The sequence below is a fragment of the Arachis stenosperma genome, chromosome 7 (genome assembly GCF_014773155.1).
Source record: "Arachis stenosperma cultivar V10309 chromosome 7, arast.V10309.gnm1.PFL2, whole genome shotgun sequence".
NCBI lineage: Eukaryota > Viridiplantae > Streptophyta > Magnoliopsida > Fabales > Fabaceae > Arachis > Arachis stenosperma.
In genome coordinates, this window is record NC_080383.1 from 59305720 (window position 1) to 59312741 (window position 7022).

The window sequence follows — 7022 nt, forward strand, 5'->3', positions numbered from 1 at the left end:
GGATGTTATCTTTCTAATGCCATTGAGAACGCTGCATTTGAAATTTTGTAGCTCCAGAAAGCCTTGCTTGAATGAACGGAGGTCAGATCCTGACAGCATCTGCTACGCTTTCCTTGCCTCTGAATCAGACTTTGTCAAAACTCTCATATTCAACCAGAAAATATCTAAAATTACCATAAAACACAACAACTTATAGTAGAATCCAAAAATATGAATTTTACACTAAAACCTATAAAAATATAATAAAACTTAAAGAAAACATAATAAAAACTATATAAAAATGATGTCAAAAAGTGTATAAAAAATCCGCTTATCACGGCTACTGCGGTGGTTTGAGTTGATGTTCGGGCTTAGTATTAATTTTGATAAGTCCAGTTTGATTCCTATCAATTGTGAAGAACAGTGGGTACAACGTATGTGTAGACTGTCGGGTTGTAAGGAATGTACCCTCCCAGTTAAATACCTTGGAATTCATTTAGGAGCAAATCTGAGGTTGGTAAAGACCTGGAAGCCTATAATTGACAAAGTGAAAGAGAAACTAAGCCTTTGGAAAGCTAAGGTGCTAAACAAAGCTGGGAAGTTGGTGCTTATCAAATCAGTTTTAAACAGCTTGCCAGTGTATTATTTGAGCTTATATAAGATGCCAAAGGCTGTTTGATAAACCTATATTTCATGAGTTCTTTTGTACTTAATTTGAGTGATTTATATAATCTTTCACCTACTTATTCACATTAATTGCATGGTTTTACTTTCCTTTCCTTATTATGTCATATTGTGAAAAACATGTTTTCTAAGCTTTGAAAATTAATTATTTTAATTACCTTTATTTCCATTCGATGCCATGATTAGTGTGTTGAGCAGTTTCAGATTTTCTAAGGCAGAATGACTTAAAGGATGAAAAAGAAAACATACTAAAAGGAAAGGAGAAAGCAAAACGAAGCTTTAAGGAAACTGGTATCCACGCGATCGCGTGCCAAGCACGAATCAGCAGCGACGCGACCGCATGACTGACGCGACCGCGCGCCTTAAGCAGAACGCACATGACGCGGTCGCATGACTGACGCGACCGCGTGACAAGGAAAAGCTCCGAATGACGCGACTGCATGACCCACGCGGACGCGTGACAGAGGCCACACACCAGGAAATTACAGAACACGCCCCAGCGAGTTCTAAAGCCCTTTTTGGCCCAAATCCAAGTCCAGAAAGCATAGACTAGAGGTTATGAAGTGAGGGAATGCATCCATTTCAGAAAGGCTAGCATAATTTTAGTTTTCAATGATTTAGATCTAGTTTAGAGAGAGGTTCTCTCTCTCTCTTTTAGGATTTAGGATTTCTTCTTGTTTCAAGAGTAACTCTGGATTCAGGTTTTAAATGTTCTTTTATTTTAGTTCTATAATTATTTACTCCAGCATTTGAATTGATCATTTACTTTTATAATTTAATTTATGAATTATTCCATGTTACAGATAATTATTTAAATTAATGGTATTGAGGCATTTTCAGTTTATTATTGCTCTTGTTAATTTATGGTTATCATTGTTCACGATTTGAGAATATTTTTATTATTCCAGCAATTTTACTTTTTCCTCTTTTGGTTCTGATTAAGAATTTAGTAATTCAACAGTTGTTGAACTCAACATAATTAATAATCGTTATCTTGCTAATTGAGCCGAACCTAAATAATTCCAACCTTTTCTTAGGAAATAATTAGGATTCAAAGGTCAATTTAATTAGTCCCTTGACTTTCCTTTGCCCTGGTAAAGGTTGACCAAGTGGAGTTTAGATTCAACTTTTATTATAGTTGAGAGAGATAACTAAGTTAGACCTCTAAATTCCCTTATCTTACCAAAAGTTGTTTTACAGTTATTTATTTATTTTTAATTGCCATTTATTTTACTTGTCATTTAAATCACTTGCTTCTCACCTTCTAAACCCCGATTACAATACTTGTAACCAATTATAAGAACATACTTCCTCGCAGTTCCTTGAGAAAACGACCCGAGGTTTGAATACTCGGTTAACAATTTCTAAAGGGGTTTGTTACTTGTGACAACCAAAACGTTTGTACGAAGGGATTTCTGTCGGTTTAGAGACTATATCTACAACGCGACTGTTTTTATGACATTCTTTACTGGCAAAAATCCCGACGTCACTGTTGCTGAGAAATTAATTTCTTTACAGAGAAGTTTTCTGTGGAGCAAGGAGGATGGGAGGAATGGTATGGCTTTAGTGAGATGGGATTTAGTGTAGGCCTCGAAGAAGTTAGGTGGATTGGGAGTTAGAGATGCTATAGTTTATAACACTAAACTTTTGTTTAAGTGGTGGTGGCGTTTTGCAAAGGAAGAGTTCCCATTGTGGAAGAAGGTGGTCTGTTCCTGTAATAATCTGAAGCTGAATGAGTTACTATCCACTCAAGTGCTACCTGAAAGAGGAGGACCTTGGAAGGATATATGCCATGTACATATTAAGGAGCAATATATAAGGGATAAGATGATTACAGGCCTGTCCATGGAAGTTGGCGATGGACGAGGGACTCGATTTTAGGAGGATGTATGGTTATGTTGTGGATCCTTGAAAAATCAATTTCCCAAGCTCTTCTCTGTTTCAAACCAATGTGGTTAGGTTATTGGAGATTGTGGGTTTTCAGATAGGCTAGAGTAGATTTGAAACTTCTAATGGAGGCGAGAGCTTTTTCAGTGGGAGTTGGATTTCTTGAGTTAGTTACATGAGGCTTTGAGACCTGTGAGGCTAGTAAATAATAGAGTGGATAGAGCTGTGTGAAAATATGATATACTTGGTATTATTTTGACTAACTCTTTTGCTCAGATGCTACAAGAAGGAATGCTAGTAGAGGATATAACTAGTTACAGCTTCACTTAGACCATCTGGAAAGGTTTTGTTCCACCAAGAGTGGAGCTGTTTACTTGGTTTGTCTTGATAGGCAGAGTGAATACTAAGAAAAGGCTAAGTTGGTTCAGGATTATTAGCCAGGATGATCAGGGTTATGTTTATGTAACAAGGATGTTGAGCAGGTCTATCACTTGTTTCTTGGGTGTAATTTTGCTTGGCAGGTGTAGAGTGCTTGGATAGCTGTGTTTGGCCGGCTATGGACTGTTCTGGGATTGATGAATGACCATTATCTAAGTTGGACAAAAGAGCCACGTAGAAAAGAGGATCAAAAACAGCGGTTGAGGTGCTTCTGTGCGATCATTTGGAACATTTGGATGGAAAGGAATAGGAGGATATTTTAGAATAAAAGCAAAGGTGTAGAAGAAATCATCAACATGACCATGATTAGTTGTGATGAGTGGAGAGGTGTACTTTCCTCGTGTTGTTGATGGTTATGCCGGAGATTACATTGGGATTTTCTTTTGTTTTTGTTACTTTATAGGATTTACATATCTGTTTTGGTTGTTTGATCCTGTTTGCTCCACTCTGATGTGTTGAGCTCTTTTGTTTTCAAAAAAATAATAGTAATATAATTAGTAGATCAATTGTGTATTTTTTTTAATCTGAAGTAGAAATAATATAATAACAATATTTATAGTTATTATTTAAATTAAATAGTGTTTATTAGTAGTTAGAAAAAAAGAGTAATACATAATTAAAGATTATACTTTTATTATATGTTTAGATGAATGATGATGATGTTAACTAGTGATTAGTATTAATAGTCCACCTACATATCTAAGTATTTTTGGCAACCAAGTGTAATGAAGTTGGTCCAAACTCAACAAAAACCACTCTCATCACACTAGCGTGTATCACACGCGCGTTTCAATAACGCAACTTCTTCGTCTTCATCTTTTTTTTTCCTTCTCCTCCTCCTCCTCCTCCTCTTTTTTTTTTTCAAATTTGCGCATATAGGTTCTTCCTCTTCCCTGATGATGTCTCTTCTTCTTCCTCTTCTTTTCCTTTTTTGTTATGTTTCTCTTTTGTTATTGTCATCACCAACAATACCAATATTTTACTAATGTCTTTATTGATTATGATTCTCTGTGATGACGTCATTAAATAATTTCAGAACGGAAAATATTATCAATGAAACCATTGTATAATACCAAATGAACCAAAAATGGTCCATTATATAAATTTGAATTTAGAAACACTTGCGTCTCGAATGAACCGAAAATATTAGCAAAACAAAACCATTGTATAATACCAAATGAACCGAAAATTATCCATTATATAAATTCGAATTCAGAAACACCTGCGTCTCGAATGAACCAAAAATATTATCAAAACAAAACCGTTGTCTAATACCAAATGAACTAAAAATAGTGTTCATAAATAATTGGATTTAGTGATTCCATTCCATTCCATTCAATTTAAGATTGAATAATCCAATTCTCGTCCACTGGATTCAATTCTGAAGAAAAATCCAAATCGTTCTCATTCAACTAATTTAAACTTGAGTCATTTATTATTTTGAATACTATGATCTATTTTCACCTTATCTATTTTAAATTCCTGCTTCTGATTTATTAGTAATTTGATTCAAATTTGAACAAACAGTTAAAAAATTATTTAAAGAAGACAGAAAAGGAGAAGGAGCATGTAATTTGAAAAATTATTATAAAAACTTAGTTAGACTTGGTTAAGTATTTTGTTTGGATGTAGAGTTTTATTCTAGTATTAAATATATTTTCGATTTAAATATAATTTAAGTTATTTAAATCCAAAAATAAATATAATTGTGAATTTAATTCATATTAAAAAAGCTCAAATTTAAATTGATATTTAAATATGTTTCAGTTTTAATTTATATTTGAATTTAGATATATATTTAAATTTGATGTTAAATATATTTCGGTTTTATTTATAAGTTTAAATTTAAATATATTTAAATATATATTTTTATTTTGAATTTAGATATATTTTGAATTTAAATATATATTTAAAATCTGACTTTAAATTTACTTTTGGTTTAATAATAAAACTAAATTTGAATTTAAATATATATTTAAATCTGAATTTAAATATATTTTGGTTTTAATTAAATATTTCAATTTGAATTTGAATAAAATTTAAATATATAAAAATACATATTTATAATTTAAAATTAAATATTTTTGAATTTGAATATATATTTAAATATGATTTTAATTATATTTTGGTTTTAGGTATATGTTTAAAATTAAATATTTTTCAAATTTAACTATATATCTAAGTTTGAATTTAAATATAATTTTATTTTAAATATATATGTAAAACTGAAAATATTTTTAATTTTTAATTTAATATATATTTAAATATAAAATTAAATATATATTTAAGTTTGATTTCAAATGTTTTTGAATTTAAATATATTTTATATTTTTATAAATATCTAAATGTAATATATTTAAATGTCAATATTTAAATTCAGATTTAATAATGATATAATATGTTTTGTTTTCCAGAAAAAAATAAACGCAGAATATAGTTAACTAGGAGAATCAATAACACTATCCGAAATTCTAAGTTCGCATAGATGCCAATCATTCTAAACTTCAAAGGAAAAAGTGAGATGCCAAAACTGTTCAGAAGCAAAAAGCTACAAGTCCCGCTCATCTAATTAGAACTAATATTCATTAATATTCTGGGATTTATAGTATATTCTCTTCTTTTTATCCTAATTGATTTTCAGTTGCTTGGGGACAAGCAACAATTTAAGTTTGGTGTTGTGATGAGCGGATAATTTATACGCTTTTTGGCATTGTTTTTAGGTAGTTTTTAGTATGATCTAGTTACTTTTAGGGATGTTTTCATTGGTTTTTATGTTAAATTCACATTTCTGGACTTTACTATGAGTTTGTGTATTTTTCTATGATTTCAGGTATTTTCTGGCTGAAATTGAGGGACCTGAGCAAAACTCTGATAGGAGGCTGACAAAGGACTACTGATGCTGTTGGAATCTGACCTCCCTGCACTCAAAATAGATTTTCTGGAGCTACAGAACTCTAAATGGCGCGCTTATAAAAGCGTTGGAAAGTAGACATCCAGAGCTTTCCAGCAATATATAATAGTCCATACTTTATTCGAGATTTAATGACGTAAACTGGCGCTCAATGCCAGTTCCATGCTGCACACTGGAGTCAAACGCCAGAAACACGTCACGAACCAGAGTTGAACGCCCAAAACACGTTACAACTTGGCGTTCAACTCCAAGAGAAGCCTCAGCTCGTGGATAGATCAAGCTCAGCCCAAGCACACACCAAGTGGGCACCGAAAGTGAATTTATGCATCAATTACTCACCTCTGTAAACCCTAGTAGCTAGTTTAGTATAAATACAACTTTTTACTAGTTTATTAGATATCTTGGATTGTATTATTCAATCTTTGATCGTTTAGTTCTTAGATCTGGGGGCTGGCCATTCGGCCATGCCTGGACCTTTCACTTATGTATTTTCAACGGTGGAGTTTCTACACACCATAGATTAAGGATGTGGAGCTCTGTTGTACCTCAAGTTTTAATGCAATTACTACTATCTTCTTTCCAATTCGATTTATTCCTGTTCTAAGATATTCGTTGCACTTCAACTTGATGAATGTGATGATCCGTGACACTCATCATCATTCTCACCTATGAACGCACGTGATTGACAACCACTTCTGTTATACCTTAGACTGGGCATATATCTCTTGGATTCCTTGATCAGAATCTTCGTGGTATAAGCTAGAATTGATGGCGGCATTCATGGGAATCTGGAAAGTTTAACCTTGTCTGTGGTACTTCGAATAGGATTCCGGGATTGAATGACTGTGACGAGCTTCAAAGTCCTGAAGGCTGGGCGTTAGTGATAGACGCAAAAGAATCACTGGATTCTATTCCAACCTGATTGAGAACCGACAGATGATTAGCCGTGCTGTGACAGAGCATTTGGACCATTTTCACTGAGAGGATAGGATGTAGCCATTGACAATGGTGATGCCCTACATACAGCTTGCCATAGAAATGAGAGATGAAAAACTAGAAGGAAGAAGTAGGAAAGCAGAGACTCAGAAGGAACACAGCACCTCCATACACCTATCTGAAATTT